The 22,876-nt window shown below is 46.0% G+C and overlaps 29 non-coding genes and 2 pseudogenes across 29 annotated transcripts; all 31 read left to right on the top strand.

The window, feature by feature from the left end:
• The first annotated feature begins 320 nt into the window (after nucleotides 1-320).
• On the top strand, nucleotides 321-439 carry LOC125604511. Its single transcript, XR_007336268.1, has one exon. It is a non-coding gene; the product is annotated as a 5S ribosomal RNA (ribosomal RNA).
• Nucleotides 440-817: 378 nt separating this feature from the next.
• Nucleotides 818-936, top strand: LOC125604510. The gene has a single exon (XR_007336267.1). It is a non-coding gene; the product is annotated as a 5S ribosomal RNA (ribosomal RNA).
• Nucleotides 937-1,315: 379 nt separating this feature from the next.
• Nucleotides 1,316-1,434, top strand: LOC125604477. The gene has a single exon (XR_007336237.1). It is a non-coding gene; the product is annotated as a 5S ribosomal RNA (ribosomal RNA).
• A 377-nt stretch (nucleotides 1,435-1,811) lies between these two features.
• LOC125604509 lies at nucleotides 1,812-1,930 on the top strand. Its single transcript, XR_007336266.1, has one exon. It is a non-coding gene; the product is annotated as a 5S ribosomal RNA (ribosomal RNA).
• Nucleotides 1,931-2,308: 378 nt separating this feature from the next.
• LOC125604478 lies at nucleotides 2,309-2,427 on the top strand. The gene has a single exon (XR_007336238.1). It is a non-coding gene; the product is annotated as a 5S ribosomal RNA (ribosomal RNA).
• A 377-nt stretch (nucleotides 2,428-2,804) lies between these two features.
• LOC125604508 lies at nucleotides 2,805-2,923 on the top strand. The gene has a single exon (XR_007336265.1). It is a non-coding gene; the product is annotated as a 5S ribosomal RNA (ribosomal RNA).
• Nucleotides 2,924-3,301: 378 nt separating this feature from the next.
• On the top strand, nucleotides 3,302-3,420 carry LOC125604507. Its single transcript, XR_007336264.1, has one exon. It is a non-coding gene; the product is annotated as a 5S ribosomal RNA (ribosomal RNA).
• Nucleotides 3,421-3,798: 378 nt separating this feature from the next.
• Nucleotides 3,799-3,917, top strand: LOC125604505. Its single transcript, XR_007336262.1, has one exon. It is a non-coding gene; the product is annotated as a 5S ribosomal RNA (ribosomal RNA).
• A 377-nt stretch (nucleotides 3,918-4,294) lies between these two features.
• On the top strand, nucleotides 4,295-4,413 carry LOC125604489. The gene has a single exon (XR_007336249.1). It is a non-coding gene; the product is annotated as a 5S ribosomal RNA (ribosomal RNA).
• Nucleotides 4,414-4,785: 372 nt separating this feature from the next.
• Nucleotides 4,786-4,904, top strand: LOC125604488. The gene has a single exon (XR_007336248.1). It is a non-coding gene; the product is annotated as a 5S ribosomal RNA (ribosomal RNA).
• A 376-nt stretch (nucleotides 4,905-5,280) lies between these two features.
• LOC125604504 lies at nucleotides 5,281-5,399 on the top strand. The gene has a single exon (XR_007336261.1). It is a non-coding gene; the product is annotated as a 5S ribosomal RNA (ribosomal RNA).
• A 377-nt stretch (nucleotides 5,400-5,776) lies between these two features.
• Nucleotides 5,777-5,895, top strand: LOC125604503. The gene has a single exon (XR_007336260.1). It is a non-coding gene; the product is annotated as a 5S ribosomal RNA (ribosomal RNA).
• A 379-nt stretch (nucleotides 5,896-6,274) lies between these two features.
• On the top strand, nucleotides 6,275-6,393 carry LOC125604502. Its single transcript, XR_007336259.1, has one exon. It is a non-coding gene; the product is annotated as a 5S ribosomal RNA (ribosomal RNA).
• A 379-nt stretch (nucleotides 6,394-6,772) lies between these two features.
• Nucleotides 6,773-6,891, top strand: LOC125604501. The gene has a single exon (XR_007336258.1). It is a non-coding gene; the product is annotated as a 5S ribosomal RNA (ribosomal RNA).
• Nucleotides 6,892-7,269: 378 nt separating this feature from the next.
• On the top strand, nucleotides 7,270-7,388 carry LOC125604500. Its single transcript, XR_007336257.1, has one exon. It is a non-coding gene; the product is annotated as a 5S ribosomal RNA (ribosomal RNA).
• A 378-nt stretch (nucleotides 7,389-7,766) lies between these two features.
• Nucleotides 7,767-7,885, top strand: LOC125604499. Its single transcript, XR_007336256.1, has one exon. It is a non-coding gene; the product is annotated as a 5S ribosomal RNA (ribosomal RNA).
• Nucleotides 7,886-8,262: 377 nt separating this feature from the next.
• Nucleotides 8,263-8,381, top strand: LOC125604498. The gene has a single exon (XR_007336255.1). It is a non-coding gene; the product is annotated as a 5S ribosomal RNA (ribosomal RNA).
• Nucleotides 8,382-8,760: 379 nt separating this feature from the next.
• LOC125604486 lies at nucleotides 8,761-8,879 on the top strand. Its single transcript, XR_007336246.1, has one exon. It is a non-coding gene; the product is annotated as a 5S ribosomal RNA (ribosomal RNA).
• A 378-nt stretch (nucleotides 8,880-9,257) lies between these two features.
• Nucleotides 9,258-9,376, top strand: LOC125604487. Its single transcript, XR_007336247.1, has one exon. It is a non-coding gene; the product is annotated as a 5S ribosomal RNA (ribosomal RNA).
• A 378-nt stretch (nucleotides 9,377-9,754) lies between these two features.
• LOC125604476 lies at nucleotides 9,755-9,873 on the top strand. The gene has a single exon (XR_007336236.1). It is a non-coding gene; the product is annotated as a 5S ribosomal RNA (ribosomal RNA).
• A 379-nt stretch (nucleotides 9,874-10,252) lies between these two features.
• On the top strand, nucleotides 10,253-10,371 carry LOC125604474. The gene has a single exon (XR_007336234.1). It is a non-coding gene; the product is annotated as a 5S ribosomal RNA (ribosomal RNA).
• Nucleotides 10,372-10,748: 377 nt separating this feature from the next.
• LOC125604539 lies at nucleotides 10,749-10,867 on the top strand. Its single transcript, XR_007336296.1, has one exon. It is a non-coding gene; the product is annotated as a 5S ribosomal RNA (ribosomal RNA).
• Nucleotides 10,868-11,247: 380 nt separating this feature from the next.
• On the top strand, nucleotides 11,248-11,367 carry LOC125604482. The gene has a single exon (XR_007336242.1). It is a non-coding gene; the product is annotated as a 5S ribosomal RNA (ribosomal RNA).
• A 377-nt stretch (nucleotides 11,368-11,744) lies between these two features.
• LOC125604528 lies at nucleotides 11,745-11,863 on the top strand. The gene has a single exon (XR_007336285.1). It is a non-coding gene; the product is annotated as a 5S ribosomal RNA (ribosomal RNA).
• A 377-nt stretch (nucleotides 11,864-12,240) lies between these two features.
• Nucleotides 12,241-12,359, top strand: LOC125604517. Its single transcript, XR_007336274.1, has one exon. It is a non-coding gene; the product is annotated as a 5S ribosomal RNA (ribosomal RNA).
• A 378-nt stretch (nucleotides 12,360-12,737) lies between these two features.
• Nucleotides 12,738-12,856, top strand: LOC125604506. The gene has a single exon (XR_007336263.1). It is a non-coding gene; the product is annotated as a 5S ribosomal RNA (ribosomal RNA).
• Nucleotides 12,857-13,228: 372 nt separating this feature from the next.
• Nucleotides 13,229-13,345, top strand: LOC125604496 (annotated as a pseudogene).
• Nucleotides 13,346-20,890: 7,545 nt separating this feature from the next.
• On the top strand, nucleotides 20,891-21,009 carry LOC125604479. Its single transcript, XR_007336239.1, has one exon. It is a non-coding gene; the product is annotated as a 5S ribosomal RNA (ribosomal RNA).
• A 373-nt stretch (nucleotides 21,010-21,382) lies between these two features.
• On the top strand, nucleotides 21,383-21,501 carry LOC125604481. The gene has a single exon (XR_007336241.1). It is a non-coding gene; the product is annotated as a 5S ribosomal RNA (ribosomal RNA).
• A 377-nt stretch (nucleotides 21,502-21,878) lies between these two features.
• LOC125604493 lies at nucleotides 21,879-21,996 on the top strand. The gene has a single exon (XR_007336253.1). It is a non-coding gene; the product is annotated as a 5S ribosomal RNA (ribosomal RNA).
• Nucleotides 21,997-22,371: 375 nt separating this feature from the next.
• LOC125604495 lies at nucleotides 22,372-22,488 on the top strand (annotated as a pseudogene).
• Nucleotides 22,489-22,876: the final 388 nt, after the last annotated feature.

The following is a 22,876-nucleotide window of genomic DNA, read 5'->3' as shown; positions in this document are numbered from 1 at the left end:
CTTTTGAACCGTGAGGAACTACGTCGCCCATAGCACCATTTCGGAAAGCCCCAGAATCCATAATGGGCGGTGAATAGACGGCGTAATTTTTCGGGCTCAAATTCAGCCGTTTTGACCCTCAAACGGGCTGCAGAAAGTTATGGCACGTAAAAAAGATCGAAAGCGGATTCTCAGGGTGTTTTTGATGCTTTCTTAACACCATTAACCTCGACGCACTTTTTCGCTCGAAACAAAACGGCAAGAAAATCATGTGGGCCCCACGGCCTTGCACTTGGATTGGCCGAGAAAAGGATATATAGAAACGAGAGTGATGTACTGACGGGTGCGATCATACCAGCACTAATGCACCGGATCCCATCAGAACTCCGCAGTGAAGCGTGCTTGGGCGAGAGTAGTACTAGGATTGGTGACCTCCCGGGAAGTCCTCGTGTTGCACTCCTTTTTATTTTTTTATTTTTTTTCAGCCTAAAACGAGTCTAAACTTGAAAACCTCATAACTTTTGAACCGTGAGGAACTACGTCGCCCATAGCACCATTTCGGAAAGCCCCAGAATCCACAATGGGCGGTGAATAGACGGCGTAATTTTTCGGGCTCAAATTCAGCCGTTTTGACCCTCAAACGGGCTGCAGAAAGTTATGGCACGTAAAAAAGATCGAAAGCGGATTCTCAGGGTGTTTTTGATGCTTTCTTAACACCATTAACCTCGACGCACTTTTTCGCTCGAAACAAAACGGCCAGAAAATCATGTGGGCCCCACGGCCTTGCACTTGGATTGGCCGAGAAAAGGATATATAGAAACGAGAGTGATGTACTGACGGGTGCGATCATACCAGCACTAATGCACCGGATCCCATCAGAACTCCGCAGTGAAGCGTGCTTGGGCGAGAGTAGTACTAGGATTGGTGACCTCCCGGGAAGTCCTCGTGTTGCACTCCTTTTTATTTTTTTATTTTTTTTTCAGCCTAAAACGAGTCTAAACTTGAAAACCTCATAACTTTTGAACCGTGAGGAACTACGTCGCCCATAGCACCATTTCGGAAAGCCCCAGAATCCACAATGGGCGGTGAATAGACGGCGTAATTTTTCGGGCTCAAATTCAGCCGTTTTGACCCTCAAACGGGCTGCAGAAAGTTAAGGCACGTAAAAAAGATCGAAAGCGGATTCTCAGGGTGTTTTTGATGCTTTCTTAACACCATTAACCTCGACGCACTTTTTCGCTCGAAACAAAACGGCAAGAAAATCATGTGGGCCCCACGGCCTTGCACTTGGATTGGCCGAGAAAAGGATATATAGAAACGAGAGTGATGTACTGACGGGTGCGATCATACCAGCACTAATGCACCGGATCCCATCAGAACTCCGCAGTGAAGCGTGCTTGGGCGAGAGTAGTACTAGGATTGGTGACCTACCGGGAAGTCCTCGTGTTGCACTCCTTTTTATTTTTTTATTTTTTTTCAGCCTAAAACAAGTCTAAACTTGAAAACCTCATAACTTTTGAACCGTGAGGAACTACGTCGCCCATAGCACCAGTTCGGAAAGCCCCAGAATCCATAATGGGCGGTGAATAGACGGCGTAATTTTTCGGGCTCAAATTCAGCCGTTTTGACCCTCAAACGGGCTGCAGAAAGTTATGGCACGTAAAAAAGATCGAAAGCGGATTCTCAGGGTGTTTTTGATGCTTTCTTAACACCATTAACCTCGACGCACTTTTTCGCTCGAAAAAAACGGTCAGAAAATCATGTGGGCCCCACGGCCTTGCACTTGGATTGGCCGAGAAAAGGATATATAGAAACGAGAGTGATGTACTGACGGGTGCGATCATACCAGCACTAATGCACCGGATCCCATCAGAACTCCGCAGTGAAGCGTGCTTGGGCGAGAGTAGTACTAGGATTGGTGACCTCCCGGGAAGTCCTCGTGTTGCACTCCTTTTTATTTTTTTATTTTTTTTCAGCCTAAAACGAGTCTAAACTTGAAAACCTCATAACTTTTGAACCGTGAGGAACTACGTCGCCCATAGCACCATTTCGGAAAGCCCCAGAATCCACAATGGGCGGTGAATAGACGGCGTAATTTTTCGGGCTCAAATTCAGCCGTTTTGACCCTCAAACGGGCTGCAGAAAGTTATGGCACGTAAAAAAGATCGAAAGCGGATTCTCAGGGTGTTTTTGATGCTTTCTTAACACCATTAACCTCGACGCACTTTTTCGCTCGAAACAAAACGGCCAGAAAATCATGTGGGCCCCACGGCCTTGCACTTGGATTGGCCGAGAAAAGGATATATAGAAACGAGAGTGATGTACTGACGGGTGCGATCATACCAGCACTAATGCACCGGATCCCATCAGAACTCCGCAGTGAAGCGTGCTTGGGCGAGAGTAGTACTAGGATTGGTGATCTTCTGGGAAGTCCTCGTGTTGCACTCCTTTTTTTTTTTTATTTTTTTTCAGCCTAAAACGAGTCTAAACTTGAAAACCTCATAACTTTTGAACCGTGAGGAACTACGTCGCCCATAGCACCATTTCGGAAAGCCCCAGAATCCACAATGGGCGGTGAATAGACGGCGCAATTTTTCGGGCTCAAATTCAGCCGTTTTGACCCTCAAACGGGCTGCAGAAAGTTATGGCACGTAAAAAAGATCGAAAGCGGATTCTCAGGGTGTTTTTGATGCTTTCTTAACACCATTAACCTCGACGCACTTTTTCGCTCGAAACAAAACGGCAAGAAAATCATGTGGGCCCCACGGCCTTGCACTTGGATTGGCCGAGAAAAGGATATATAGAAACGAGAGTGATGTACTGACGGGTGCGATCATACCAGCACTAATGCACCGGATCCCATCAGAACTCCGCAGTGAAGCGTGCTTGGGCGAGAGTAGTACTAGGATTGGTGACCTCCCGGGAAGTCCTCGTGTTGCACTCCTTTTTATTTTTTTATTTTTTTTCAGCCTAAAACGAGTCTAAACTTGAAAACCTCATAACTTTTGAACCGTGAGGAACTACGTCGCCCATAGCACCATTTCGGAAAGCCCCAGAATCCACAATGGGCGGTGAATAGACGGCGCAATTTTTCGGGCTCAAATTCAGCCGTTTTGACCCTCAAACGGGCTGCAGAAAGTTAAGGCACGTAAAAAAGATCGAAAGCGGATTCTCAGGGTGTTTTTGATGCTTTCTTAACACCATTAACCTCGACGCACTTTTTCGCTCGAAACAAAACGGCAAGAAAATCATGTGGGCCCCACGGCCTTGCACTTGGATTGGCCGAGAAAAGGATATATAGAAACGAGAGTGATGTACTGACGGGTGCGATCATACCAGCACTAATGCACCGGATCCCATCAGAACTCCGCAGTGAAGCGTGCTTGGGCGAGAGTAGTACTAGGATTGGTGACCTCCCGGGAAGTCCTCGTGTTGCACTCCTTTTTATTTTTTTATTTTTTTTCAGCCTAAAACAAGTCTAAACTTGAAAACCTCATAACTTTTGAACCGTGAGGAACTACGTCGCCCATAGCACCATTTCGGAAAGCCCCAGAATCCATAATGGGCGGTGATTAGACGGCGTAATTTTTCGGGCTCAAATTCAGCCGTTTTGACCCTCAAACGGGCTGCAGAAAGTTATGGCACGTAAAAAAGATCGAAAGCGGATTCTCAGGGTGTTTTTGATGCTTTCTTAACACCATTAACCTCGACGCACTTTTTCGCTCGAAACAAAACGGCCAGAAAATCATGTGGGCCCCACGGTCTTGCACTTGGATTGGCCGAGAAAAGGATATATAGAAACGAGAGTGATGTACTGACGGGTGCGATCATACCAGCACTAATGCACCGGATCCCATCAGAACTCCGCAGTGAAGCGTGCTTGGGCGAGAGTAGTACTAGGATTGGTGACCTCCCGGGAAGTCCTCGTGTTGCACTCCTTTTTATTTTTTATTTTTTTTCAGCCTAAAACGAGTCTAAACTTGAAAACCTCATAACTTTTGAACCGTGAGGAACTACGTCGCCCATAGCACCATTTCGGAAAGCCCCAGAATCCATAATGGGCGGTGAATAGACGGTGCAATTTTTTGGGCTCAAATTCAGCCGTTTTGACCCTGAAACGGGCTGCAGAAAGTTAAGGCACGTAAAAAAGATCGAAAACGGATTCTCAGGGTGTTTTTGATGCTTTCTTAACACCATTAACCTCGACGCACTTTTTCGCTCGAAACAAAACGGCAAGAAAATCATGTGGGCCCCACGGCCTTGCACTTGGATTGGCCGAGAAAAGGATATATAGAAACGAGAGTGATGTACTGACGGGTGCGATCATACCAGCACTAATGCACCGGATCCCATCAGAACTCCGCAGTGAAGCGTGCTTGGGCGAGAGTAGTACTAGGATTGGTGACCTACCGGGAAGTCCTCGTTTTGCACTTCTTTTTATTTTTTATTTTTTTCAGCTTAAAACAAGTCTAAACTTGAAAACCTCATAACTTTTGAACCGTGAGGAACTACGTCGCCCATAGCACCATTTCGGAAAGCCCCAGAATCCAATGGGCGGTGAATAGACGGCGTAATTTTTCGGGCTCAAATTCAGCCGTTTTGACCCTCAAACGGGCTGCAGAAAGTTAAGGCACGTAAAAAAGATCGAAAGCGGATTCTCAGGGTGTTTTTGATGCTTTCTTAACACCATTAACCTCGACGCACTTTTTCGCTCGAAACAAAACGGCAAGAAAATCATGTGGGCCCCACGGCCTTGCACTTGGATTGGCCGAAAAGGATATATAGAAACGAGAGTGATGTACTGACGGGTGCGATCATACCAGCACTAATGCACCGGATCCCATCAGAACTCCGCAGTGAAGCGTGCTTGGGCGAGAGTAGTACTAGGATTGGTGACCTACCGGGAAGTCCTCGTTTTGCACTTCTTTTTATTTTTTATTTTTTTCAGCTTAAAACAAGTCTAAACTTGAAAACCTCATAACTTTTGAACCGTGAGGAACTACGTCGCCCATAGCACCATTTCGGAAAGCCCCAGAATCCATAATGGGCGGTGAATAGACGGCGCAATTTTTCGGGCTCAAATTCAGCCGTTTTGACCCTCAAACGGGCTGCAGAAAGTTAAGGCACGTAAAAAAGATCGAAAACGGATTCTCAGGGTGTTTTTGATGCTTTCTTAACACCATTAACCTCGACGCACTTTTTCGCTCGAAACAAAACGGCAAGAAAATCATGTGGGCCCCACGGCCTTGCACTTGGATTGGCCGAGAAAAGGATATATAGAAACGAGAGTGATGTACTGATGGGTGCGATCATACCAGCACTAATGCACCGGATCCCATCAGAACTCCGCAGTGAAGCGTGCTTGGGCGAGAGTAGTACTAGGATTGGTGACCTCCCGGGAAGTCCTCGTGTTGCACTCCTTTTTATTTTTTTATTTTTTTTCAGCCTAAAACGAGTCTAAACTTGAAAACCTCATAACTTTTGAACCGTGAGGAACTACGTCGCCCATAGCACCATTTCGGAAAGCCCCAGAATCCACAATGGGCGGTGAATAGACGGCGTAATTTTTCGGGCTCAAATTCAGCCGTTTTGACCCTCAAACGGGCTGCAGAAAGTTATGGCACGTAAAAAAGATCGAAAGCGGATTCTCAGGGTGTTTTTGATGCTTTCTTAACACCATTAACCTCGACGCACTTTTTCGCTCGAAACAAAACGGCAGAAAATCATGTGGGCCCCACGGCCTTGCACTTGGATTGGCCGAGAAAAGGATATATAGAAACGAGAGTGATGTACTGACGGGTGCGATCATACCAGCACTAATGCACCGGATCCCATCAGAACTCCGCAGTGAAGCGTGCTTGGGCGAGAGTAGTACTAGGATTGGTGACCTCCCGGGAAGTCCTCGTGTTGCACTCCTTTTTATTTTTTTATTTTTTTTCAGCCTAAAACGAGTCTAAAAACTTGAAAACCTCATAACTTTTGAACCGTGAGGAACTACGTCGCCCATAGCACCATTTCGGAAAGCCCCAGAATCCACAATGGGCGGTGAATAGACGGCGTAATTTTTCGGGCTCAAATTCAGCCGTTTTGACCCTCAAACGGGCTGCAGAAAGTTATGGCACGTAAAAAAGATCGAAAGCGGATTCTCAGGGTGTTTTTGATGCTTTCTTAACACCATTAACCTCGACGCACTTTTTCGCTCGAAACAAAACGGCAGAAAATCATGTGGGCCCCACGGCCTTGCACTTGGATTGGCCGAGAAAAGGATATATAGAAACGAGAGTGATGTACTGACGGGTGCGATCATACCAGCACTAATGCACCGGATCCCATCAGAACTCCGCAGTGAAGCGTGCTTGGGCGAGAGTAGTACTAGGATTGGTGACCTCCCGGGAAGTCCTCGTGTTGCACTCCTTTTTATTTTTTTATTTTTTTTTCAGCCTAAAACGAGTCTAAACTTGAAAACCTCATAACTTTTGAACCGTGAGGAACTACGTCGCCCATAGCACCATTTCGGAAAGCCCCAGAATCCATAATGGGCGGTGAATAGACGGCGCAATTTTTCGGGCTCAAATTCAGCCGTTTTGACCCTCAAACGGGCTGCAGAAAGTAATGGCACGTAAAAAAGATCGAAAGCGGATTCTCAGGGTGTTTTTGATGCTTTCTTAACACCATTAACCTCGACGCACTTTTTCGCTCGAAACAAAACGGCCAGAAAATCATGTGGGCCCCACGGCCTTGCACTTGGATTGGCCGAGAAAAGGATATATAGAAACGAGAGTGATGTACTGACGGGTGCGATCATACCAGCACTAATGCACCGGATCCCATCAGAACTCCGCAGTGAAGCGTGCTTGGGCGAGAGTAGTACTAGGATTGGTGACCTCCCGGGAAGTCCTCGTGTTGCACTCCTTTTTATTTTTTATTTTTTTTTCAGCCTAAAACGAGTCTAAACTTGAAAACCTCATAACTTTTGAACCGTGAGGAACTACGTCGCCCATAGCACCATTTCGGAAAGCCCCAGAATCCATAATGGGCGGTGAATAGACGGCGCAATTTTTCGGGCTCAAATTCAGCCGTTTTGACCCTCAAACGGGCTGCAGAAAGTTATGGCACGTAAAAAAGATCGAAAGCGGATTCTCAGGGTGTTTTTGATGCTTTCTTAACACCATTAACCTCGACGCACTTTTTCGCTCGAAACAAAACGGCCAGAAAATCATGTGGGCACCACAGCCTTACACTAGGATTGGCCGAGAAAAGGATATATAGAAACGAGAGTGATGTACTGACGGGTGCGATCATACCAGCACTAATGCACCGGATCCCATCAGAACTCCGCAGTGAAGCGTGCTTGGGCGAGAGTAGTACTAGGATTGGTGACCTCCCGGGAAGTCCTCGTGTTGCACTCCTTTTTATTTTTTTATTTTTTTTCAGCCTAAAACGAGTCTAAACTTGAAAACCTCATAACTTTTGAACCGTGAGGAACTACGTCGCCCATAGCACCATTTCGGAAAGCCCCAGAATCCATAATGGGCGGTGAATAGACGGCGTAATTTTTCGGGCTCAAATTCAGCCGTTTTGACCCTCAAACGGGCTGCAGAAAGTTATGGCACGTAAAAAAGATCGAAAGCGGATTCTCAGGGTGTTTTTGATGCTTTCTTAACACCATTAACCTCGACGCACTTTTTCGCTCGAAACAAAACGGCAAGAAAATCATGTGGGCCCCACGGCCTTGCACTTGGATTGGCCGAGAAAAGGATATATAGAAACGAGAGTGATGTACTGACGGGTGCGATCATACCAGCACTAATGCACCGGATCCCATCAGAACTCCGCAGTGAAGCGTGCTTGGGCGAGAGTAGTACTAGGATTGGTGACCTCCCGGGAAGTCCTCGTGTTGCACTCCTTTTTATTTTTTTATTTTTTTTCAGCCTAAAACGAGTCTAAACTTGAAAACCTCATAACTTTTGAACCGTGAGGAACTACGTCGCCCATAGCACCATTTCGGAAAGCCCCAGAATCCACAATGGGCGGTGAATAGACGGCGTAATTTTTCGGGCTCAAATTCAGCCGTTTTGACCCTCAAACGGGCTGCAGAAAGTTATGGCACGTAAAAAAGATCGAAAGCGGATTCTCAGGGTGTTTTTGATGCTTTCTTAACACCATTAACCTCGACGCACTTTTTCGCTCGAAACAAAACGGCAGAAAATCATGTGGGCCCCACGGCCTTGCACTTGGATTGGCCGAGAAAAGGATATATAGAAACGAGAGTGATGTACTGACGGGTGCGATCATACCAGCACTAATGCACCGGATCCCATCAGAACTCCGCAGTGAAGCGTGCTTGGGCGAGAGTAGTACTAGGATTGGTGACCTCCCGGGAAGTCCTCGTGTTGCACTCCTTTTTATTTTTTTTTTTTTTTTTCAGCCTAAAACGAGTCTAAACTTGAAAACCTCATAACTTTTGAACCGTGAGGAACTACGTCGCCCATAGCACCATTTCGGAAAGCCCCAGAATCCATAATGGGCGGTGAATAGACGGCGTAATTTTTCGGGCTCAAATTCAGCCGTTTTGACCCTCAAACGGGCTGCAGAAAGTTATGGCACGTAAAAAAGATCGAAAGCGGATTCTCAGGGTGTTTTTGATGCTTTCTTAACACCATTAACCTCGACGCACTTTTTCGCTCGAAACAAAACGGCCAGAAAATCATGTGGGCCCCACGGCCTTGCACTTGGATTGGCCGCGAAAAGGATATATAGAAACGAGAGTGATGTACTGACGGGTGCGATCATACCAGCACTAATGCACCGGATCCCATCAGAACTCCGCAGTGAAGCGTGCTTGGGCGAGAGTAGTACTAGGATTGGTGACCTACCGGGAAGTCCTCGTTTTGCACTTCTTTTTATTTTTTTATTTTTTTTCAGCCTAAAACAAGTCTAAACTTGAAAACCTCATAACTTTTGAACCGTGAGGAACTACGTCGCCCATAGCACCATTTCGGAAAGCCCCAGAATCCATAATGGGCGGTGAATAGACGGCGCAATTTTTCGGGCTCAAATTCAGCCGTTTTGACCCTCAAACGGGCTGCGGAAAGTTAAGGCACGTAAAAAAGATCAAAAATGGATTCTCAGGGTGTTTTTGATGCTTTCTTAACACCATTAACCTCGACGCACTTTTTCGCTCGAAACAAAACGGCAAGAAAATCATGTGGGCCCCACGGCCTTGCACTTGGATTGGCCGAGAAAAGGATATATAGAAACGAGAGTGATGTACTGACGGGTGCGATCATACCAGCACTAATGCACCGGATCCCATCAGAACTCCGCAGTGAAGCGTGCTTGGGCGAGAGTAGTACTAGGATTGGTGACCTCCCGGGAAGTCCTCGTGTTGCACTCCTTTTTATTTTTTTATTTTTTTTTCAGCCTAAAACGAGTCTAAACTTGAAAACCTCATAACTTTTGAACCGTGAGGAACTACGTCGCCCATAGCACCATTTCGGAAAGCCCCAGAATCCATAATGGGCGGTGAATAGACGGCGCAATTTTTCGGGCTCAAATTCAGCCGTTTTGACCCTCAAACGGGCTGCAGAAAGTTAGGCACGTAAAAAAGATCGAAAGCGGATTCTCAGGGTGTTTTTGATGCTTTCTTAACACCATTAACCTCGACGCACTTTTTCGCTCGAAACAAAACGGCCAGAAAATCATGTGGGCCCCACGGCCTTGCACTTGGATTGGCCGAGAAAAGGATATATAGAAACGAGAGTGATGTACTGACGGGTGCGATCATACCAGCACTAATGCACCGGATCCCATCAGAACTCCGCAGTGAAGCGTGCTTGGGCGAGAGTAGTACTAGGATTGGTGACCTCCCGGGAAGTCCTCGTGTTGCACTCCTTTTTATTTTTTTATTTTTTTTTCAGCCTAAAACGAGTCTAAACTTGAAAACCTCATAACTTTTGAACCGTGAGGAACTACGTCGCCCATAGCACCATTTCGGAAAGCCCCAGAATCCATAATGGGCGGTGAGTAGACGGCGTAATTTTTCGGGCTCAAATTCAGCCGTTTTGACCCTCAAACGGGCTGCAGAAAGTTATGGCACGTAAAAAAGATCGAAAGCGGATTCTCAGGGTGTTTTTGATGCTTTCTTAACACCATTAACCTCGACGCACTTTTTCGCTCGAAACAAAACGGCAAGAAAATCATGTGGGCCCCACGGCCTTGCACTTGGATTGGCCGAGAAAAGGATATATAGAAACGAGAGTGATGTACTGACGGGTGCGATCATACCAGCACTAATGCACCGGATCCCATCAGAACTCCGCAGTGAAGCGTGCTTGGGCGAGAGTAGTACTAGGATTGGTGACCTCCCGGGAAGTCCTCGTGTTGCATCCCTTTTTATTTTTTAATTTTTTTTTCAGCCTAAAACGAGTCTAAACTTGAAAACCTCATAACTTTTGAACCGTGAGGAACTACGTCGCCCATAGCACCATTTCGGAAAGCCCCAGAATCCATAATGGGCGGTGAATAGACGGCGTAATTTTTCGGGCTCAAATTCAGCCGTTTTGACCCTCAAACGGGCTGCAGAAAGTTATGGCACGTAAAAAAGATCGAAAGCGGATTCTCAGGGTGTTTGATGCTTTCTTAACACCATTAACCTCGACGCACTTTTTCGCTCGAAACAAAACGGCCGTAAAATCATGTTGGCCCCACGGCCTTGCACTTGGATTGGCCGAGAAAAGGATATATAGAAACGAGAGTGATGTACTGACGGGTGCGATCATACCAGCACTAATGCACCGGATCCCATCAGAACTCCGCAGTGAAGCGTGCTTGGGCGAGAGTAGTACTAGGATTGGTGACCTCCCGGGAAGTCCTCGTGTTGCACTCCTTTTATTTTTTTTTTTTTTTTTTTCAGCCTAAAACGAGTCAAATCTTGAAAACCTCATAACTTTTGAACCGTGAGGAACTACGTCGCCCATAGCACCATTTCGGAAAGCCCCAGAATCCATAATGGGCGGTGAATAGACGGCGTAATTTTTCGGGCTCAAATTCAGCCGTTTTGACCCTCAAACGGGCTGCAGAAAGTTATGGCACGTAAAAAAGATCGAAAGCGGATTCTCAGGGTGTTTTTGATGCTTTCTTAACACCATTAACCTCGACGCACTTTTTCGCTCGAAACAAAACGGCAAGAAAATCATGTGGGCCCCACGGCCTTGCACTTGGATTGGCCGAGAAAAGGATATATAGAAACGAGAGTGATGTACTGACGGGTGCGATCATACCAGCACTAATGCACCGGATCCCATCAGAACTCCGCAGTGAAGCGTGCTTGGGCGAGAGTAGTACTAGGATTGGTGACCTCCCGGGAAGTCCTCGATGTTGCACTCCTTTTTATTTTCTTATTTTTTTTTCAGCCTAAAACGAGTCTAAACTTGAAAACCTCATAACTTTTGAACCGTGAGGAACTACGTCGCCCATAGCACCATTTCGGAAAGCCCCAGAATCCATAATGGGCGGTGAATAGACGGCAATTTTTCGGGCTCAAATTCAGCCGTTTTGACCCTCAAACGGGCTGCAGAAAGTTATGGCACGTAAAAAAGATCGAAAGCGGATTCTCAGGGTGTTTTTGATGCTTTCTTAACACCATTAACCTCGACGCACTTTTTCGCTCGAAACAAAACGGCAAGAAAATCATGTGGGCCCCACGGCCTTGCACTTGGATTGGCCGAGAAAAGGATATATAGAAACGAGAGTGATGTACTGACGGGTGCGATCATACCAGCACTAATGCACCGGATCCCATCAGAACTCCGCAGTGAAGCGTGCTTGGGCGAGAGTAGTACTAGGATTGGTGACCTCCCGGGAAGTCCTCGTGTTGCACTCCTTTTTATTTTTTATTTTTTTTCAGCCTAAAACGAGTCCAAACTTGAAAACCTCATAACTTTTGAACCGTGAGGAACTACGTCGCCCATAGCACCATTTCGGAAAGCCCCAGAATCCATAATGGGCGGTGATTAGACGGCGTAATTTTTCGGGCTCAAATTCAGCCGTTTTGACCCTCAAACGGGCTGCAGAAAGTTATGGCACGTAAAAAAGATCGAAAGCGGATTCTCAGGGTGTTTTTGATGCTTTCTTAACACCATTAACCTCGACGCACTTTTTCGCTCGAAACAAAACTGCCAGAAAAACATGTGGGCCCCACGGCCTTGCACTTGGATTGGCCACGAAAAGGATATATAGAAACGAGAGTGATGTACTGACGGGTGCGATCATACCAGCACTAATGCACCGGATCCCATCAGAACTCCGCAGTGAAGCGTGCTTGGGCGAGAGTAGTACTAGGATTGGTGACCTCCCGGGAAGTCCTCGTGTTGCACTCCTTTTTATTTTTTTATTTTTTTTCAGCCTAAAACGAGTCCAAACTTGAAAACCTCATAACTTTTGAACCGTGAGGAACTACGTCGCCCATAGCACCATTTCGGAAAGCCCCAGAATCCACGATGGGCGGTGATTAGACGGCGTAATTTTTCGGGCTCAAATTCAGCCGTTTTGACCCTCAAACGGGCTGCAGAAAGTTATGGCACGTAAAAAAGATCGAAAGCGGATTCTCAGGGTGTTTTTGATGCTTTCTTAACACCATTAACCTCGACGCACTTTTTCGCTCGAAACAAAACGGCCAGAAAATCATGTGGGCCCCACGGCCTTGCACTTGGATTGGCCGCGAAAAGGATATATAGAAACGAGAGTGATGTACTGACGGGTGCGATCATACCAGCACTAATGCACCGGATCCCATCAGAACTCCGCAGTGAAGCGTGCTTGGGCGAGAGTAGTACTAGGATTGGTGACCTCCCGGGAAGTCCTCGTGTTGCACTCCTTTTTTTTTTTTTTTTTCAGCCTAAAACGAGTCCAAACTTGAAAACCTCATAACTTTTGAACCGTGAGGAACTACGTCGCCCATAGCACCATTTCGGAAAGCCCAGAATCCACGATGGGCAGTGATTAGACGGCGTAAATTTTCGGGATCAAATTCAGCTGTTTTGACCCTCAAACGGGCTGCAGAAAGTTATGGCACGTAAAAAAGATCGAAAGCGGATTCTCAGGGTGTTTTTGATGCTTTCTTAACACCATTAACCTCGACGCACTTTTTCGCTCGAAACAAAACGGCCAGAAAATCATGTGGGCCCCACGGCCTTGCACTTGGATTGGCCGCAAAAAGGATATATAGAAACGAGAGTGATGTACTGACGGGTGCGATCATACCAGCACTAATGCACCGGATCCCATCAGAACTCTGCAGTGAAGCGTGCTTGGGCGAGAGTAGTACTAGGATTGGTGGCCTCCCGGGAAGTCCTTGTTGGGGTCAAAATCGGTCACGACGGAATCAATGTCTAAAAGTCCGTAAAAATCAACATTAACATTTTTAAGAAAGTAATCTTCGTAAAGATATCTTTACAAAGAGCATTGTGGTAAAATCTTGTTCAAATCTCAATCGAACCACTAATACTGATTGTCCGAAGGAAACAAACATGTATCCAATTCGGCCGCGGACAAGCTCGAGTACAGCAATCGGACCACGGACAAGCCAAGCTCGATCGATACGCGGCGACCAAGCATGCACACAGCCCGGTCGCTACGTAGCGAGCGAGCATCCGTCCCGCTTGGTCGCTACGCAGCGACCAAGCTCGAGCCAAGCTCAGTCGCTACGTAGCGACCGAGCGTCCGTCCCTCTCGCTCGCTACGTAGCGACCAAGCGTGCGTTCTGTTCGGTCGTTACGTAGCGACCGAACTCTTCTGAAACGTTGATACAACACCAATTCATGCATTCTCGTCTATCCTACGATGCTATCTCCCGAAGACCGTAGTGAACTCAGTTCATGTCTTCCGACCATTCTAAGACATCAATCAAACTTTGCGGTAAAAATCGCGGGTAGTTCGTTCTTTATCGAAAGAAGTCGTAATAAACGTTTCGAGTCGGAAGACGGCCCAAAGGGACCTAAGACATGAGTCGAGGCCCAACTTACGATTTCTTAACCAAAAGCCCATAAACCGTATGACGGTTTACGCTTGGCGCGCAAGGAAGGATAAATGTCAAGTTTCCGCGGATAAATACGAAATTTTGAGGATATATACGAAGATCGGAAAAATGGAATATCTCCATTTTATGCTATGACGGCTTAAGGGCAGAAGAGTAAAAGCGTAAATCGACCTTGGAGCTAGTATATAAGGAGTCCTAGACGAGAGGCATGAGAGTGAACTTTTTAGATTCGGAATTCTTTGCACTTAGAAACTTTAGGCTTTATTCTCGACAAGTTCGGTTTCTATGACTGGCACTCAATTACTAGACGAACTCGCCCAGGCAGTTCTATCTCTTGTCCAGCTCTATCAATTGAACTACGTTCGGCTTGATCCTCGAAAGGGGTACGTAGGCAGCCTTTAACAAGGTTCAGTCCGAAATCAATCAAAAACCTTTTATATATCTTTTTCATCTTTTGTTATCGAGCTGCGACTCAACTAGGTTTGAGCTTTTATGCTGCTAGAACTAATAACTCGCTGACAGCCTTTACGGCCAAAGCTTTTATGATCCCTTGTAATGATCGCAACGCTCTTACGCGGACTCGAAATAAGATCTACTGTTTTCTCTAAACTCGTTTGTTATCTTTTCATGATTTCCGCATATATTCGATCACTTGTCGTTGGCTCTCACAGAGATCCGGGACCTCTGGGAAATTAGGGTTTTCCCATTTCCTTATTTAAACGGAAATCGACAGTGCTAATTTCGGTTCCCACAGTTTGGCGCTAGAAGGAGGGGGGTTACGAATTACTCTTACTCATGGCCACAAAACGCTTGATCGAAACTATGTCTGGATATATGAAAGACAAACTCGCAGCACTGACTGCTCCTATATTCAACAAAATTGAAAGCCTTGCTACGACCTTCCGCCACAGGAAGAGCACTAAAACAAGCTCGCGATTTCTCTTTCTAAACGTAAAGGGAAACGATAAATCTTATCAAACCCCGTGAGTTTGGCTCATTATCGAACAAAAGAAATCTCGATGGGTAAGGGTTTTACCAAAACACGTTTTTGGTTGACATTTCGGAAGGATAAAACTTGTTCTCCCAAAAACCGTTGAAAAACCCCTAGGTTAATCGCCGAAAAAGGAAACACAACAAAACGATTACACAGCTCGGCCGCTACATAGCGACCGAGCACGCACACTGCTCGGTCGCGACGTAGCAACCGAGCACGCACACGGCTCGGTCGCTACGTAGCGACCGAGCATACGCACACTGCTCGGTCGCTACGTAGCGACCGAGCACGCACACGCTGCTCGGTCGCTACGTAGCGACCGAGCACACACACGGCTCGGTCGCTACGTAGCGACCGAGCATGCACACGCTGCTCAGTCGCTACGTAGCGACCGAGCACGCACACGCTGCTCGGTCACTACGTAGTGACCGAGCACCCACACGGCTCGGTCGCTACGTAGCGACCGAGCGCACACGCTGCTCGGTCGCTACGTAGCGACCGAGCGCACACACTGCTCGGTCGCTACGTAGCGACCGAGCGCACACACTGCTCGGTCGCTACATAGCGACCGAGCACGCACACGCTGCTCGGTCGCTACGTAGCGACCGAGCACACACACTGCTGCTCGGTCGCTGCATAGCGAGAGCACGCACACCGCTCGGTCGCTACGTAGCAACCGAGCTCAAGCCAACTCTCCACTCGCCACATAGCGACTTGTAAGGCCTCAGAAAGGTCCTCCTTTGGGTTCTCTTTTGAATCCTCATCGAAACGCTTTTCGTTTCATCTCAATCGGAGTTTCCGTTGAGATTTTACGACGAAAACAAGTAGGACTCTTCTTGGCTTGCTTCCACTCACTACGTAGCGACTTGTCAGACTGTCAGTCGCTACGTAGCGACCTGTAAGGCCTCAGAAAGGTCCTCCTTTGGATTCTCTTTTGAATCCTCGTCGAAACGCATTTCGTTTCGTCTCAATCGGAGTTTCCGTTGAGATTTTACGATGAAAACAAGTAGGACTCTTCTTGGCTTGCTTCCAGTCGCTACGTAGCGACCTGTCAGACTGTCAGTCGCTACGTAGCGACCTGTAAGGCCTCAGAAAGGTCCTCCTTTGGGTTCTCTTTTGAATCCTCGTCGAAACGCTTTTCATTTCGTCTCAATCGGAGTTTCCGTCGAGAATTTACGACGAAACAAGTTGGACTCGTCTTGGCTGCCTTTCACTCGCTATAGTGACCGAGATGACATCCTCACTCGCTATAGCGACCCGTCAGGCCTCAAAGGGGTCCTCCTTTACGTTCTCCTTTGTATCTTCATCGAAACGCTTTTCGTTTCGTCTCAATCGGAGTTTCCGTCGAGAATTTACGACGAAATCAAGTTGGACTCGTTTTGGCTCCTTCCACTCGCTATAGCGACCGAGATGACATCCTCACTCGCTATAGCGACCTATCAGGCCTCAAAGGGGTCCTCCTTTGCGTTCTCCTTTGAATCCTCATCGAAACGCTTTTCGTTTTGTCTCAATCGGAGTTTCCGTTGAGATTTTACGACAAAAACAAGTAAAACTCATCTTAAACTCCTTGGCTTTTTCCTGCTCGCCCTACCTCCATCTTTGCGTTCACTTTCGAATCTCGATCGAAACGTCTCTTGTTTCGCCTCGATTGAAGTTACCATTGAGACTTTATGATAAAAAAAAAAACCGCAAAGACCTGTTTTCTCGCATGGATTCAGATTAATCGTATAAAACGGCAACGGTTAACTTAACACCTTAGCCGCCTTAACTATACGATTACGTTGAACCTTTTTTTTGTGACGTCGTATCTAAGGAGAAGATAACAGTCAAGTTCGGAAAATAAATGTCAAGTTTCAAAGGATAAACACCAATATCGGAAATGGCGAACATACACGAGAAGAAGAAAGAGAAATGAGCAAGCAAAACTGAGAAGAAACAAAACTGCATCTTCGAGAGAACTAAGGTATTTCCGACTTGAAATTTTTGTAATCAGACTTGGAATTTTCGTAGGAATTACTTTAAGGCTGCCATAGAACTTTAGGGAACGTAAAACCTAGGCGGATAGTCTAGCGAACTAAGTTTTAAGCGATTTTCCTGTCTCGATATATTGTTCCATAATTGTTCATCATGATCTTGCAAACCGATCTAAACTCTCCAAAGTCGAGAACGATCGCCACGCATATCAAGCTCGCTTCCTAAAGAGAGAAAAGTTAGAGACATGAACGTCATCTTAAAACCGATTCATTTCTGGCAATTTTCTCGGAACCGACATATCCCAAGTCGTCAACTTAGAAACAACCAAATCACAGTCCAAGCGTCGTCTATAAATCGTCCCGAATTAATCGATCATTCCAACATCAGAAGAAGAAACGTACACAACCTTTCAAAGTATCGGTTCAACCGTTTTCTTTCGTAAAAAAAAGGGGAGAAGGTACGTATACTATACTCGTATACTCCCAAACTTCAAAAACTTCTGCAAATCGTCAGAATAGGCAAACGACAATCTTAATATTCGTCTAAACGCTAGCAACATATCCAGATGATCATGAACATAATTCTCAAAACTATACATCATTTCTTGTCGCAATCATGCGTACAGAAAACTTGTACCAATATCAAACTGAAACTCGACGATTAGCCAAAATATTGAAGCCTTTTCCCGGCTTCAGAAAGCTAGTTTCGTTTTAAAAATTTTTTACGAGAAATCTTCAATCACCAAAGCATTTCTTTCTTTCAGTTTTCCGTTGTACCAAGTAAGTCACAGAAAAGCATCGAAAACATTTGCGACAAGAAACTCGAGAATAGATGTAGCATCGTGCACGTTAAAAGGAGCAGCACTTTCCTCCCGATGGTTAGCTAGATCCACCTCTGGTTGACCATTCGTTCAAGAAACGAATGTGTCATGAGAATCCTCTCAAAAACCTATGAAAAACGTTCTGCGACTAGATCGTATTTAAATAAACTTCGGTAACACTCCATGAGTAACTCCAAGCAACTTTCACCTAAGATCAAAATCACAGCAGGAACGTTTCTTGTAAACCCGCAGAAACAACGCTACTTTGACATATGTATACATATCAATGATTTACAACCTCGTAAAACGGTTATATGATATGATAATTATCATATAGCCCACAGTCGGAAATCATATGATAAATTTTCCGTAACGAAACTAAGTCCTAACAACCAAACGGTTAACGAAAATCTAAACTTTTCGAAATTGACCAAGTTCAAACGCTCCTACAAGCCCGCAACGTTTTAACCGTATACGCGGCATGTAAGGAAAAATTCGTAACAAAGCTTCTAGAGCTATACGAAACATCCTAAGAATCACGAAATAGATCTCGGAAGGCCAACACTTCACAAACACTATGAAGGAAAACACCTGTTCCCATGGACAAATTTACATGACACCTCAGTCATAATTCCTCGATCGCAAATAAAACTATTAGCATCCAAACAGGAACAACAATTTTGGCTGCGAACATTCGTAGTCAAACCAGAATGTTTCTCAAACGCAGGTAAGACTAAACCCTTGCAAGATCGCGAAATATCTACAAGCCCGCGAACATTTCAAGCCCGAAATGCGGCATACGAAAGAATAACAAATCTTCAGCATCGCGAGACGTCGCAGACGCCTGAAGATTAGTTCTTCGACGAAATTTCCTTCCTCGATAAAAACATTTTCTTGGAAGACCAGACAGTCATACGCACTAACATCTTCTCAAAACATATCCTTCGCGAAGACTCAAAACGGTATTTTTACCATTAAGTTTGTTGCTGATCACAACAAACTCTCAACGTCCTAAACAGACTTAGCCATCTCATAGAGATGACTCTCGTACATCCGACACAAGGATAATAGCGCTATAAAAGAAATCCAAAATTTTGGTCCAGCACTTCCGATCTCCGGAGAGATGCTCGATTCCAACCATACAAGTCGTATAAGCCGAGAACCTATCGCGGACTTTAAATCGGTATGGAATCAGGATGAAACTGAAACGGGATACGTAAGTCGAATTAGTCATCGCACCCTCTAAACCAGGAGTAAACCTAGGTCTTGCCCTAAACCCAGCGCACTGGTCTCTAACATCTCTAGGCATAGTATCAAACACCCTGATACGAGATCCCAAAATTTGTCTCTTTGCCAATATTCGAGAATCTTCAGAAATCCCGCAAGTTTACACACTGCGGAAAACTCTCGAACAGATTACGGATATATCAATTCACACAGAGTTAGATTACGAGATGACAACTCGTAGTTTTCCTTCTACATCCATACAAAATGCCATCGGCAGCAACACGCCTTATAACCGCTACATAAAAACTAGACCATAAAGGTCTCACTAGAAAACTAGTCATAAGATCCTTAACTCAAGACGAACCTACGAAAGGCTTGATCCCTTCACAAGGGTACGTAGGGAGCCGTCATAAGGCGCAGCCCCATCTTATCGCGTTCTATTTTAGAAGAGCGAGAAGACCATTTACCACTGACCTTTTCAACCATAATTATTACATACGCCTACTCACCTTACTTGCTAACTTGCCAGGCTTAAGCTCATGTTCTAACGAGCATCCGTCCCGCTCGGTCGCTACGCAGCGACCGAGCTCGAGCCAAGCCTCGGTCGCTACGTAGCGACCGAGCCTCGAGCCAAGCTCGGTCGCTACGTAGCGACCGAGCGTCCGTCCCGCTCGGTCCCTACGTAGCGACTGAGCTCGAGCCAAGCTCGGTCGCTACGGATGCTCGTTCGCTATTCTATCTCCCGACGACCGTAGCGACTCAGTTCATGTCTTCCGACCATTCTAAGGACAAAATCATCACTTTGCGGAAAAAGCGGAAAGTTCGTTCTTTATTCGAAAGAATCTTAATAAACGTTCGAGTCGGAAGACGCCCAAACGTAAACCAACCTTGGAGCTAGTATATAAGGAGTCCTAGACGAGAGGCATGAGAGGAGAACTTTTTAGATTCGGAATTCTCTGCACTTAGAAACTTTAGGCTTTATTCTCGACAAGTTCGGTTTCTATGACTGGCACTCATTACTAGACGAACTCGCCCAGGCAGTTCGATCTCTTGTCCAGCTCTATCAATTGAACTATGTTCGGCTTGATCCTCGAAAGGGTACGTAGGCAGCCTTTAACAAGGTTCAGTCCGAAATCAATCAAAAACTTTTATATATCTTTTTCGTCTTTTGTTATCGAGCTGCGACTCAACTAGGTTTGAGCTTTTTGGCTGCTAGAACTAAGTAACTCGCTGACAGCCTTTGCGGCCAAAGCTTTTATGATCCCTGTAATGATCGCAACGCTCTTACGCGGACTCGAAATAAGATCCACTGTTTTCTCTAAACTCGTTTGTTATCTTTTCATGATTTCCGCATATATTCGATCACTTGTCGTTGGCTCTCGCAGAGATACGGGACCTCTGGGAAATTAGGGTTTTCCTAGTTTCCTTATTTAAACGAAATCGACAATGCAAATTTCGGTTCCCACAGTCCTCGTGTTGCACCCCTTTTTATTTTTTTACTTTTTTTTCAGCCTAAAACGAGTCCAAACTTGAAAACCTCAAAACTTTTGAACCGTGAGGACTACGTCGCCCATAGCATCATTTTGGAAAGCCCCAGAATCCACGATGGGCAGTGATTAGACGGCGTAACTTTCGGGCTCAAATTCAGCTATTTGACCCTCAAACGGCTGCAGAAAGTTATGGCACGTAAAAAAGATCGAAAGAGATTCTCAGGGTGTTTTGATACTTTCTTAACACCATTAACGTCGACGCACTTTTTCGCTCAAAACAAAACAGCCAGAAAATCATGTGGGCCCCACGGCCTTGCACTTGGATTGGCTGCGAAAAGGAAATATAGAAACGAGAGTGATGTACTGACAGGTGCGATCATACCAGCACTAATGCACCGGATCCCATCAGAACTCCGCAGTGAAGCGTGCTTGGGCGAGAGTAGTACTAGGATTGGTGACCTCCCGGGAAGTCCTCGTGTTGCACTCCTTTTTATTTTTTTATTTTTTTTTTCAGCCTAAAACGAGTCCAGACTTGAAAACCTCATAACTTTTGAACCGTGAGGAACTACGTCGCCCATAGCCCCATTTCGGAAAGCCCCAGAATCCACGATGGGCGGTGATTAGACGGCGTAATTTTTCGGCTCAAATTCAGCCGTTTGACCCTCAAACGGGCTGCGGAAAGTTATGGCACGTAAAAAGATCGAAAGCGGATTCTCAGGGTGTTTTTGATGCTTTCTTAACACCATTAACCTCGACGCACTTTTTCGCTCGAAACAAAACGACCAGAAATCATGTGGGCCCCACGGCCTTGCACTTGGATTGGCCGCGAAAGGATATAGAAACGAGAGTGATGTACTGACGGGTGCGATCATACCAGCACTAATGCACCGGATCCCATCAGAACTCCACAGTGAAGCGTGCTTGGGCGAGAGTAGTACTAGGATTGGTGACCTCTCGGGAAGTCCTCGTGTTGCACTCCTTTTTATTTTTTTATTTTTTTTCAGCCTAAAACGAGTCTAAACTTGAAAACCTCATAACTTTGAACCGTGAAGAACTACGTCGCCCATAGCACCATTTCGGAAAGCCCCAGAATCCACAATGGGCAGTGACTAGACGGCGTAATTTTTTGGGTTCAAATTCAGCCGTTTTGACCCTCAAACGGGCTGCAGAAAGTTATGGCACGTAAAAATGATCGAAAGCGGATTCTCAGGGTGTTTTTGATGCTTTCTTAACACCATTAACCTCGACGCACTTTATGGCTCGAAAAGAAACGGCCAGAAAATCATGTGGGCCCCACGGCCTTGCACTTGGATTGGCCGAGAAAAGGATATATAGAAACGAGAGTGATGTACTGACGGGTGCGATCATACCAGCACTAATGCACCGGATCCCATCAGAACTCCGCAGTGAAGCGTGCTTGGGCGAGAGTAGTACTAGGATTGGTGACCTCCCGGAAGTCCTCGTGTTGCAACTCCTTTTTATTTTTTTATTCTTTTTTTCTTCGTAAACGAGTCAAACTGGAAACCTCAAACTTTTTAACCGTGAGGAACTACGTTGCCCATAGCACCATTTCGGAAAGCCCCAGAATCCACAATGGGCGGTGACTAGACGGCGTAATTTTCCGGGTTCAAATTCAGCCGTTTTGACCCTCAAACGGGCTGCAGAAAGTTATGGCACGTAAAAAAGATCGAAAGCGGATTCTCAGGGTGTTTTTTGATGCTTTCTTAACACAATTACCTCGACGCACTTTTTGGGCTCAAAAAGAACGGCCAGAAAATCATGTGGCCCCACGGCCTTGCACTTGGATTGGCCGTGAAAGGATATATAGAAACGAGAGTGATGTACTGACGGGTGCGATCATACCAGCACTAATGCACGGATCCCATCAGAACTCCGCAGTGAAGCGTGCTTGGGCGAGAGTAGGACTAGGATTGGTGACCTCCCGGGAAGTCCTCGTGTGCACTCCTTTTTATTTTTTACTTTTTTTTCTTCGTAAACCGATCTAAACTTGAAAACCTCATAACTTTGAACCGTGAGGAAACTACGTTGCCCATAGCACCATTTCGGAAAGCCCCCAGAATCCACAAATGGGCGGGACTAGACGGCGTAATTTTCCGGCTTCAGATTCAGCATCCGTTGACCCTCAAACGGGCTTGCAAGAAATTATGGCAACGTAAAAAGATCGAAAGCGATTCTCAGGGTGTTTTTTGATGCTTTTAACACAATTAACCTCGACGCACTTTTTGGCTCGAAAGAAACGGCCAGAAAATCATGTGGGCCCAGGCCTTGCCTTGATTGGCCGTGAAAAAGGAATAAATATAGCACGAAGTGATGTACTACTGCGGTGTGGGCGA

Source organism: Brassica napus, unplaced genomic scaffold (assembly GCF_020379485.1).
Source record: "Brassica napus cultivar Da-Ae unplaced genomic scaffold, Da-Ae ScsIHWf_560;HRSCAF=840, whole genome shotgun sequence".
In the NCBI taxonomy this organism is placed as follows: Eukaryota; Viridiplantae; Streptophyta; class Magnoliopsida; order Brassicales; family Brassicaceae; genus Brassica; species Brassica napus.
Note: the sequence above shows the minus strand (reverse complement) of the source record. Positions and strands in the feature narration are given on the sequence as shown.